Below are 12,432 nucleotides of genomic sequence, written 5' to 3'. Positions count from 1 at the left end.
TTGCCCTTTTTCTACACAGTTTCCAGAAGGACAAGATATAATTCTTTCATCAAATGGCACAAATATGGAACTAAATTGTCATATCGGCTTCAGATCATCTAGGCAAATTTCATCTTTAGAGAGCATATTCTTCACTGATGAAGAAGAAAACAGGCAAGGAAGAAGAGGAGCTGAAGTGGAAATTTACAGGAAGAGCGTAAGCGATGGCTTTGCACCTCTTTGACTTCAGGGCTGTTTTTGTTAGTGGCAAGGGAACTTTTGCATGAAGGAAAAATGACCAGGGATGCAGATATTCTTAAAGAACAAGATAGGCGTATGGACTAAAGTGTACTAACAACCCTGTATTTTGGTGCAGGAAGAACCAGGAACTACCCCACCTCTTTTGCTACAATACTGGAATCTGCTGAGGTTAAGGTACATCTACATGCATTCTCAATAGTTATAGCTGTTGTATACTTTGCAATGGAACACATCAAATTAGAGCTACTGAGGGAGTTACTGTCCTCAGTCCTCAGTAGGACTGGACTGTGAAAGCCCCTGTCCCAATGTATATTTTACTTTAACTGGAGTAGAGGATTCAAAACATTATGACTAGTGTCTTCCCAAACCCTGCGTTACCCACAGAGAGAAGCATATGCAGAAGGTGCTATTGAAGTTAGCCTTAAAAAAAAAGACATTACTGCTTTCAACAAGCGACAAAAAAATAACCAAGTAAAGCTAGAGGTAATGTTCTCGTTAATACAAAATCCCTTTTATTCCTAGGTCTGTCAAGTTTTCTGAAAACTCTTTTAGAGACCGATAGAACTGATCTGTAGCTGGCTGGATTTGAGGGGGATGTTTGTTCTGTATATCTGCGAACGTCTTGCAGCCAAGAAAGATTTGATTATTTGAAAGAGAAAAAGGAAAAATTAATTTTAAGGAACCTCCTAAAATAAATTTTCTTGCTACAAAAGCTCTCTTCTGACTTCCTACTGTGAACACAGCAGGGACACATCTACCTACAGCTGCCCTGCATATAGATTGTGTTAGCATAACTCACCCACACCCAAAGGCATACAAAACTATTTCCAAGGCTTTTGCCTTGTGCTGGCATTGTGCCATCCAGGAGTAACAGCCAAAAGGAAAAATTCCTTTCAGTGACATTCATTGACATAAGCCAGAAACAAGGTAGAAAGATATGCTTTTCCCTCTTTCATTCTTGTGAAGTTAGAGGCAGTGCCAATTTAAACTGTGACTGAGGCTCTGCAATGATGCAAGTCTATCCTACTACTTCAAATTAAGAGATGCAACCTGAGTTTACATTAATTAACTTTCAAGGATTCAACCAATTTAAAGCTTTTGGACAATGACAATTTTTTGAAAACATTCCTACAGGTTTATTTCCTTCATTTAATTTTTTTATCTCTGTCTCATTCAAAGCAGACAGGACTGGTTTGCTTCTCTCTTCTCTGGAAATTTGCATTAGGAACCATTGTTAGAATCAGAATCCTGATCTAAGAGTATGATGAAAAATGCTGCATTCCAAGTTGGAGATTGGAGAGGAAAATGTTCATGTATATGTAAAAATTGTACTCAAACAACTGAGGTAAACCTTTTTAGGGACTGCAACCATCTTGCTAAGATGGTTAGCCAAGTGTACCAGAACAGTATGTTCTCTTACTGCAGCCCTGCAGTTGCACGGGATGCAAACCTGTGTGCATCCCATGTCCCAGATCTGGTCACCAGGAAAAATTTATTGTAAGGAACCTCCTTAAATAAATTTTCTTGCTTCAAAAGCTCTCTTGTGACTCCTCTGAATCAGAATCCTGGTCTAAGTGTATCACGAAAAATGTTGCCCTCCAAGTTGCAAACTGGAGAGGAAAATGTTCATGTATATGTAATAATTGTACTCAAACAGCTGATGTTAATCTTTTAAGGGAGAACTTTTAACCTGAGAAGCAACAGGTAGTTTCTACATTTCCCTTGGGGATAGCGTACTCTTTTGTATTTTGCTTCTATACAAGCAGTTCAAAATTTTGAAATTATTTTGTCAGTCATACCACCAAACCACCTTGCGCAGCATTACATGTTCCCCCCTCCCCCCCCCCTCCCCCCCGAGATAGATCAAGCCCTGATTGCAAGACCAGACAAATAAATAATGCCAACATGTAAAACTAACTTGTAAATACATTACTCTGGGGCATCTTTTTGGCTGTTTGTGGGGTTTAACTGTACTTCAGTGAGAAGAATGTCTTCTGGTGTGAACTGACATTATACCTCTATGCCACAATGTCTTTTTTTTTTTTTTTTTTTTTTGGTGGTGGTGGCACAATTCCTTATGGACACCTGAAGGAGTTGCAAAATAATATTTAGGTGAAGGAAAAGTTCCTTCTCTTAAGTTGTTGTTGTTTTTGTTTTCTTTTCCATACAGTCTTAAAATGAAGGTCACATTTTCTGGCCTTTGGCAGACTGTAAGCATGCTGGAACACATCACATTATGTAGATCATGTTTGTCTGAAATGATAATATCATACCTATAGTTTGCTGCAGGCTCAAAAGTAGCCTATGCCTCAGGTACTGTTTTACGCCTTTACTTCTGTTACTACATCCTTGTAAGTCTTCAAAAGGGAAATGAAATTACCCTTTACAGAAGAAACACCATCCAGAAGAAACTTCAGTTGTTAGGGCCTGAATTCTCACTGAAACCAAAGGCAGGTATCTTACTGACTTGAAGAAAGGGGCGTTAATCTATCCTGGTTTGTTTATTAATGAAGGAGCGTGGAAGAGATGCATGTCCTTGTATCTGAAGAGAAGGTGAAGGAACAGCTAGTGCAAGGAACACAAAAATCAGTTGTGCCAGACTAAGGTGTGGTTATATCTGAGCTTGGAGACTGGAACCATCTTGCTAAGATGGTTAGCTAAGCGTACCAGAACAGTAAGTTCTCTTACTGCAGATATGGAATAAACACTGCTACGTTCATTTTCCAAGGGAAGCACTAGGAGGTCAAAACTTGATATTCCTATCTATTGATCTAAATTTAGCTTTCAGAAGTCCTTGTCTCCTGTACACTTCCTTCTCCATCTCCAGATTTAACTTATTTTCCTGCCAATAATAATAAAATAAAATTAGAAAAATCTGAGACGGTTGATGATTACAGAACACAAACTCGGAGTGATTGCACAGCAAAGAGAGTTATCAAAGAAGGCCTCAAATTATTGAGTTCACCACACACCTTGATTGGGTGCTAGATGAATATGAGTCTTTGTAGAACACAGTACATTAAGAAGCAGTACAAGTCATTTTGTACTTCAATATACCAAACTTCCTCATTATTTGGCATAGGAAGCCTAACAAGATAGCAGAACATCTCTACAGAAAGATCAGCATGGCTTACAGAGAACATTTATTTTTGATACAGTTATTAAAACTAAAAGAATTGAATATATTCTTTCCAAATACACACAAGGTAGAGAAGCTCATCAAAACCATGGAAGGATAAATTTTCTCACCTATTTAACACGTTTAAACTTCAGATTACTGAAAGACATGGAGAAATGTTTCTCTGATAGGCAGGATTAATGCTAGTTTTGTCACGAAAAGTAATCATTACTCAATGAAACTCTTTTACTAATGAATATATACAAGAAACTTAATTAAACCAGGTGTTTTGCACAATTTTAATAAGACATCGGTGCAGCCAGCATTGGCAACGTGAGGCCTCAAGGTTGGCCAGTCAGAAAAAAGTCAGCTAGTATGTCTATAATTTATGTAAGACTTACTCAAACAGCAAAAACAAAAAAGAAATAGAAAAAGAAAAAGGGTTCTTTTGATGAAATCAAAGCTACCTGCTTGTTCTTTGCACAGCTGTTCACTTTTTGGCTAGCTGCATTTAAAGACAAAAGCCAAGAAACTAAACTTTAAATAAGGATTTCGCTCAGTTTCCTGGTAGTCGTTGTATCACTAAGGAGAATGAAGCTGCAGACACCTCTGTTCAGTGTTATACAAAAGCTTTACAAATTAGAATCAGCTCTAGATCCTCATGCCATCTCTAGCTCCCTTGACATTCTTCTCTGAAAAAAAAATAATACAGAAAATTCGATTTCGTTATACCATTGTTCTATCACAGAAGGAGAACTAATATAGCCAACTAAACCACTAAAATCCCAAAAGTGTGAGGTCCAAATGTCTTCAGTAAGGAATCTTATATCCAGTTTAGAAGATTTTTTTTTCTTTCAAAACAGAATGACTTACAAGTTGTAATGCTCATTTCTTTAAATTGAGCGATATATACTTTCATTTCAATTACTGAGGTAGCTTGTGCTGCCATCTCATGGTTTAGTTTCTTTGATAATGTTGATGCTGCATTTTTGCAAGACCTAATTTTATAAAAGCATCCAAACATCAAAAAAGTTAACGAAGACCCAATGACCAACATATTAACTGAGGATGTGGCCTCTCTTTCTCAGCATATAAATAGTGACTAGAGTATCACAGCACATTCCTGTATATACTCTGTCAGGTTGTTACAAACAATGCAGCTTTCTTCTTTTAACACTAAAAGTTACCTAGAGGTCATGCAAGAACAGAAGCACCAGAGAATATGATGCTATGGTCTGAATAATAAGTTTAGTCTGGAGCCAGTGCAGAAGGCAGAGAAATGGTCGGATGCAGTCTTATTCCCTTTTTTCTCTGGGTTGCTGTTCTGGAACAAACATGCCAGGCAAAGTACAAAGGAAAACCAACCACTGTGCTAATACTGTTTTAGGATCTGCTTTAGATAATATAAGAGTAACAACCAAGTTACCCTGTAGATTCTGGTGAGAAGGGAGAGCAGAAGGGTTTCAGAGAGGACTGAACTATAGCGTGTCTTGAAATCTGTCCTAGCCATAATTTCCTGTGGTCTCTTATAATTGAAATAATCCAGAAGCAGTATGAGAGATGGAAATAGACAATGCTTGCCAAATTCATGGAAATGCTAATTACTCTCCCGTGAGGAAATTCAAGCTAAGGTTAATTGGTACAGAGTATAAAACAGAATTTTAATTTTTGGAGGTACAGATCACCCCACAGTTCCATCTCTTGCGGACGAAATTCTGGCGAGGACGTAGTCGATCTCCAGTCTGGTTTTTCAGCTGCTTCAGCAGCTAACTGGATTTTAGTGTGTTTGATGATAGACTCCCCTCATCAGAAGAATGGCAAAACACTTAAACAGGGTGCCAAATTGATGAGAGAGTCATTATTTTCGCACAATTGGCCTAGAACGAATCATTTTTGCAGTAATTTGTCACTTACTTCTGTTTCCCTAATTTATGCCTCAGATAAATCTATCCCATGATCAAGCTTAGTGATTTATATGAGTGGATTGGTATCCCATTCCCACAGAATAGGTATCTGATCTTTCAGATTTTTTTTCTCATTCCAGAATTAATGAAAGTGAAATACTTTTCCCAACAGTTTCATAATTGTGTCTCAGTGTTTGCTTAATTTTCCTTTAAATAAAAGTCTGTAGTTCTGTAGGATATGAATGCCAAGTATATTCCAAGCCTCAAAGAAGAGATCTCAGAAAAGCAAATTTAAATAACATTAATGTCAAGAAAAGTAATTCTGATTGCTATGTTCTTTATCTGTCGTGACTAGACAGATGAAAATCTATGATAGCAATGTTGCCTGTAAGTTCTTTACTTTTGTTTTGTTTGTTTGTTTGTTTTGTTGTGTTTTGTTTTTAACAGGCTCTGTACAAATTTTCCTCACAGAATGACTAACAGAAATATGACCCTTGTGTACCTTTTGTAGTTAATTCATTAGGTCAACTCTAACCACTAAGCCCCTTGTCAGGTTATTTCTATTAGTGATAAGGAGCAATTGACCTTAAAACATTGAAGCCAGGTAGATGAGCCTATTCCACGAGGTCTCTTGGCTCCACCCTTGTTATGTGAAATCTGCCAGGTGTGGATCATTTGACCTTTGCTATACAGGAAGCATGAGGAGCTGGGGGGGAATTGCCTATCCAGGGGGAGTTTGAGGCTCAGGTTACCTGGGGTGACTTTCTCTCATGGTGAAACAGACTTGGTATTCCCCAGTAGGCTGCTTTTTCTTCTTCATGTTTTCTATCATCTCTGTGAAATGGTTTTAGAGACTCTATGAACTAGATAATGTTGGTGTTGCCTTCTCAGTACAGTAAAACCCTGGTGGTACTACTTCACTAAGAAGTAGTTTGGAAGTGACTGAAGGTCAGAAGCTGGCAGGTAAGTGTTCCTGGATTCTACAGTTTAATGTTGAGGAGTTTGAGTACTTCCTTCCCCTTGTCTGTTTTCAGTGAAATTACTTATATTGATTCTAAGCTGCCTTCCCAGCTCTAAAATAAATACATTTAAAAAACTAAAAAAAAAAATAAAAAAAAAATGTCAGTAGTTCAAGTGCCTACAGGTAAGCCAGACTTCGAAGAACGTTCTTAAGTGTTAAGATTCAACAACAGGCTGTGTGAAAAATGTGCCTTAAAGTGAATTCAAATTTTGCCTTGTAGTAAGTAGAAACAGATTTGGATAGATACTGGTGGTATTGTCATTACTTTCACTAAGTAGAATGTGTGAGAATGCGCTGTTCATAAAAGAAATGCTGTTTTCACAATATGCAACTCAAAAAATTCACCCCTGAACAACTGAGAAATCTGAAAAAAAATAAAAATAAAAAATATATGGCTGAGTGCTTGAAAAAGTTGTATCATCGCTCTGGCAGTACCTGACATACACAAATCACTGCAACGTGCTGGGGCTGGGCCTATGCTTACTGAGCTGCACTTAGTGCCAATATAAACCCAGTGACAGACCCTGCAGCCACTTCAACCCCTGAGACAGGCCCAGCGGCCACTCCAAGCCCTAAAACAGGCCCCAAGGCTGAGCCAGGGAAACAAACTCTACCAATGTCAGTTGCACCTGTAACCAAGATGAAAAAATGGTTTAGAGAGTCAGATCGTTTAGAATGGGGAGAAATTCCTGGTAAGACTAGGTATGGAGAAGACAAGGCCAGGCCATCAGAGGGGCAGGAGGATGAAGATCTTGAAAAAACAAGAGTAACTACCTGAAACCTATACCAGTGTGAGCTATGAGATGTGCGAAAAGATTTGTCGTTTTCTAGGTGGGCACCTTGTCACCTGGCTGCTCTAGTGTTGGGACACTCGAGCCAATAGTCTGGAATTAGAGGGCAGGGAAGCCAGGCGGCTGGGATCCCTTGCTAGAGATGCAGGCATTGACGAAGCAATTGGAAATGGAGCACCAGGCTACAGCCTCTGGAGACATCTCCTGTCAGCTGTGATGGAAAGGTATCCCTTCAAGGAAGAACTTGTATGTCTACCAGGCAAGTGGACCACTATGGAGAAGAGAATCCAGTACATGAGGGAATTAGCTATATGGGAGGTGATTTATAGGGACCTAGACAATGAACAAATATCCACAGATCCAGATGAAGTCAAGTGTACATGACCCATGTGGTGGAAGTTTTTACGGAGTGCACCATCATCGTATGCCAGCTCATTGGTAGTAATGACCTGGAAAGACCATGAGGAACCCGGTGTGGATGAATTGGCTAAACAATTCTGGCAGTACAAAGGAAGTCTCTGTCTGGATCTGTCCCAGATTTTTTTTGTGAACATTTTCTAGAAAAATCCTTGTATTTGGGAAGACTTGTAAAAATGCAGTGAGAAATGAATATTTACTGATAAGTTTATTGAAAGAAATACATTCAATGTAGTTTCAGCCTAAAGGACTTTCAGGCCATGTATGTGACAATGCAATCTGGGCATACTGAAAACTGATGTGCTGAAAGAGTCATGTATGTGTCTGAAACAAACAGCATAGAAAGCCTTTATGCTGCCCTTCTCTTTTCCATTTACTGCTTTGTTCCTGATGACTGGTAGAGTTATGACACCACCGCTTTGCCTTGCCAGGTAGCAGTCATTCCTCCTCCATGCTGGTGACCATGCCCATTCAAACTGAGCTCTGTGCTCCAGTGTAATAAATGATGACAGTTTTTCAAAAGGAATGAGGGCCTGGAGGATGGGCTTGTCTACATCATCTGACTGTTAAGCCTTCTGGCTTATTTACTCAGGACATTTTTCTCCTACCTACATATCTACCAGAGGGCTGAGTCATTCATGCATGCATTTCCATATATTTTAGGTAAACAGTCTTAAGTTCAGTATGGCAAGACAGATATATAAGTTTTCAAACTGCTTTCAGATGTGGAATTGCAGACCTTGATAATTATTTGAATATGCTTTGTGACATCTATCTGTATAGCTTGTACTAGGATAAGGCTCCTGCACTGTCTGGGGCTTCCTGCTGTTACTGCAAGTATCACCAGAGGGCAGAGAGCATGGATGTCTCCTGCTCTGTCATAATGAAAGAGGAAAAACTCACTGCTCTACCAGCTCAGAGCCTGCTTGAAATCTCATATTTCTGGGAAATGAAAATGCCTAATTATGCAGCTGTCAAGGACATATGTTCCTAACAAATGTTTTTCTTAGTGTAGCTGTCAAGAAACGTGTGGATGTGACTTGAGGAGGTGCTGAGTACTTTCTTCAAGGTCTGAAGCATCTCTGTGAAATGTTGAGGATAATAGTGTTGCCAGGTCTCAAAGATAATACAGAATGAAGTCATGATGGCTGGTCTCTTCCTTCAAAGTTACTCAGAAAACATACTGGGATTCAGGTAGCAGAGAACTAAGCTGCAAGTTTGTCATCTCTCTCTAGAACAGGGAGCTTCACCCTGGTGACACTATGTTAGGCACACATAGCATTTAACTTATCTCAGTGACAGTGTTTCTGCACATCAGTTTGAAATCTGAAGTTGTTACAGTTTAGTCTGTTGTACAGAACTGTGAGAAGGGAGCTGAAAAGCATTGCAAATATTTACTATAGGCTTTACCAGCAATTAAACTTTATATTAGGCCCTCTTTTCTGAGTAGCATCAGATTATAAAGGACCTAAATGTCCATTCTCCTACTGCAAGAGAAATCAGTGATACAGTGTGGGTATTTCAGCACAATTTGTTTTGTGCATTTACTGGATAGGATTTAGAGGTCAAGAAACCAGATGGAGAGAATCCTTTTTTTTTTTCTCAGAAACGTCATCCTGCTTAGCGATGCCTGCCTCACAGGGAGTCTTTTACTCTCAGGTGTTAAATTCCTATTATAGACATGAAAGCAGAAAACAAACTCCCCTGCATGCAATGGCTTTCCTAAAAGTCTGGCATCCCAAACTACAAACAGTGAAGCATTTCTTCAAGGGCTGAAATCCTGTCCACATACCATAGTAAGAAAACTTTCTGAAATCTTGTGTTACGCTTAATAATACCATTAAGTGAATCTAGCTGTACAAGAAATGTGTTCAATTTTTTTAATACCTTTATGTCTTTGTATTAATAAACATAGTTATTTTTAATCAGAGGTTAGCTGCATGCCGGAGCTGTTATGGGGAAAGTGTATGGTTTCTTGAGTGAAGTGAAATTTATTTTCATAATTTTTGAGAGCACGTCAGCAAATCTCCATTGTGATGGCTGATTAGGATGAGGAAGGGAGCAAAACCTGGAGGAAATAAGATTTCTGTGACAATTTGATTATCTGAGACCAAAAGCATGGCCATTTGACAAAGCTATGGCCACATCAGCCAAAAACTCAGTGTAGCTGTAAAGAAAAATTTGTTGCGCTCCCTGCCTTGAGCTACAATGAGCAAACCAGTGCTAAGTACCCTCCCTAAAACTTCTGGGGTGGGGAGAGGTGCTCTGTTGCCCTCTCCTCCTCTCTGTTTGGGCACAATGCAATGCCTATGCCTAAATGTCTGCACCTCATACGCAGAGCTGGCCACTGTCCTAGTGGACACTAAACCCATGAAATATTGCTCCAAGGAATCTTGTTACAGAAGATGCAGTGTCACTATTTGTGACATTCAGAGCTTTTAAACTAAGAATATATAGGGTAGCAGGGGTTTTGCTCTTGCCAAAAGTAATCAGTGTGTTTTTTCATGTCATCTGTCAGCTTAATTCTACCCTCTTCACCACACAAATATATTTATTAAAAGACAGATCGCCCATTTACTTTCTTTAGAGTTATTCCCAGCTATCAGTGACAGCAAACCCTAATTATTTTTTGCCTAATGAAACTACAGCTGCTGCCTGGGGCATTAACATACAGATGGCTTGAATGTTCAGAAATGAAATGACACATCAGCTGCTGGAGATCCCTATATATATATATATATATATTTAGAAAAAATAATTTGTCATCATGCAGTAACAGAGGACTATTATTTGTAATTTCTGCTATAGTTTCTTCTCTTGGAGACTGACTTGATAGAATCTTGCTCTAAGATACTGTCTAGAAAAGCAGATTTATTCTATGTGGCTTATTTATAATGAGGAATGCATATCCCTATAATGATTATTTTGGAAAGTGCTGCATAAATTCAGTGCTCTCAGACTTCAAATATGGAAATACCAATACACTCCTGATTCTTTGCATAAATCACAAAAAAGGAAATGAAGACATTCCCTTACTGGTTTATATCTGTGTTAGCTTGTGAAAGTAGAAAGTGCTTAATTTCACCATACTGTGTACTGGACCTGATTTTGCAGCCAGAAAGACTACGTTCATATGAAATCTTATAAATATAAAAAGCACAAAATCTCCAGTGATACCTTCAACAGGATGAAAAAAATAAATCTTCTCTCAGAACAGCACTGGTACTTTTTGTTTCCAGTTCCAACAAATATATATATATATATAATTTTTTTTTGCATGCTTGTGTAGAAACCCAAAAGAAGGCACTTCATGCTGGGGACCAAGGATGTGCTTTGTCCAGAGAGCAGACAAAGAGAAGAAGGTTGTACAGCAGCGTTAGCACAACTTGTTCATAGTAGTTACGTGCAGTTCTTCCTCATTATAACTTCGGGGACGATGTCTTCCATGCTGTGCACCACAGCTCTTTTTCTTCTTTGGCTTTTCAAATCATGTATGTGCCTGGGCTTATTACTGACATACAGAAATGCATAATTTCCTACTGTGGGGCTATATATATATATATATATGGACCCTATAGCAGAGGCTAAGACGTCAAAATTTTAATGGCATGTCACATATTTACATTTTGAATGACTTTAAAATCAATGTCTTTGCAATGTGAACATTCCTGACAGAACAGTCAGCTAAATAGAGTCCTCAGCAAATAATACAGAAATTCTTCATACTTACCTGTTCCTATCCTCTGCCTGTCTCTCCAACATCTGCTTCTACATATAATAATATCCAGTTATAGTACTACCTCAACTGGAAAGATTTTTGTGAGAAAATACAAGTTTTGGTGCAGCAGAGAAATGAAAACCACAAGTTCACTTCAAAGAAAGCTTTTTGCTTTGTATACAATGTATATCTGCTGGGGGCATAGTACATTTAATGACTGAAGTTTTATAGTCTGGAATTAGAATGACCTGTTTAGAGAACAAACATTTAATTGTCCCCAAAGTTATATGGGAGTTAGCTCAAAGACTACTGAACACCCTGAAGTTCAACAAAAAGCTGGCTGGATGTGGTCCTGGGCATCCTGCTCTAGGTATCCTTGCCTGAACCGGGGTGGGGGGTGGGGTTGGACCAGGTGCCCTCCAGAGGTCCTTTCCAACTTCAACTGTTCTGTGAATCTGTGAAGACACGTCTTGGCTGAAGAAGAAGAAAAAAATGAATAAATATGTTTGCTGCTTACCATTTTTTTTAACTTCTGATTGAAATATTTGTACTGTTATGTTCACGGAGAAAATCATTAAGCATTTTGTAAGCTCACAAGGACAGATTTCAAAATGATGGGAAACGAGAAAAAAGGTTTTATTTGACCAGAAATTTTTGGTGAATGAAAAGTTTCAGTCTAAATTTAGCATTTTATTCAGAAGCATCCTGTTCTTGTGTAAACGGTTAAGACTGTGTACACACAGGCTTTCCTGAAAGTGATGTTTATTTGCTGATGCCAAGATGTCCCTCAGACAAATAGCTAACCCAGCCTTATAGAAAGGGGATGCAGAACTTGTTCCTGCTCTCAGGGACAAGCAGCTGGCCCACATGTGTTCCAGCCATGGAGAGGTTCAGGCCTGAGAGAAGCTGAGAGGCGGCCCAGCCTTCCCACACTGCAAAGGCCACAGACATCTTCAAAATCCATCTGAGAGTGACTTTGTTTAGCAATTACAGAGTTTAAAATTTGTGGTTTTGTTTGGATCTAACATGTCCATGAGGCAACTGAGTCTGGAGTGTCAGCACAGAGTCAGGCCATCCTATGAAAGCCCCGTTTTCAATGGTTTTCAGCACAAAAGCAAGAAGCCATTTCTTGAGTGGTGACAAAACAAAAAGCAGTGAAGGAGATCACGACACAGAGAGCTGAGATAAGGTGCTTTTGAGGACTCTGTTTTCAAGGCATAAAA

The 12,432-nt window shown here is 38.9% G+C and overlaps 1 long non-coding RNA gene across 2 annotated transcripts in view; it reads left to right on the top strand.

Moving 5' to 3' along the window:
• Positions 1-2,068, top strand: part of LOC308188624 — a 32,950-nt gene extending 30,882 nt beyond the window's left edge. For both annotated transcript variants that reach the window (XR_013945652.1, XR_013945653.1), the window contains one exon: positions 20-2,068. This is a non-coding gene — a long non-coding RNA (uncharacterized lncRNA). The remainder of the gene's footprint in view (positions 1-19) is intronic.
• The last annotated feature ends 10,364 nt before the right edge of the window (positions 2,069-12,432 follow it).

This window comes from Anser brachyrhynchus (genome assembly GCF_964034855.1).
Source record: "Anser brachyrhynchus genome assembly, chromosome: 2".
NCBI lineage: Eukaryota > Metazoa > Chordata > Aves > Anseriformes > Anatidae > Anser > Anser brachyrhynchus.
This window is presented reverse-complemented; position numbering and strand designations above follow the sequence as displayed.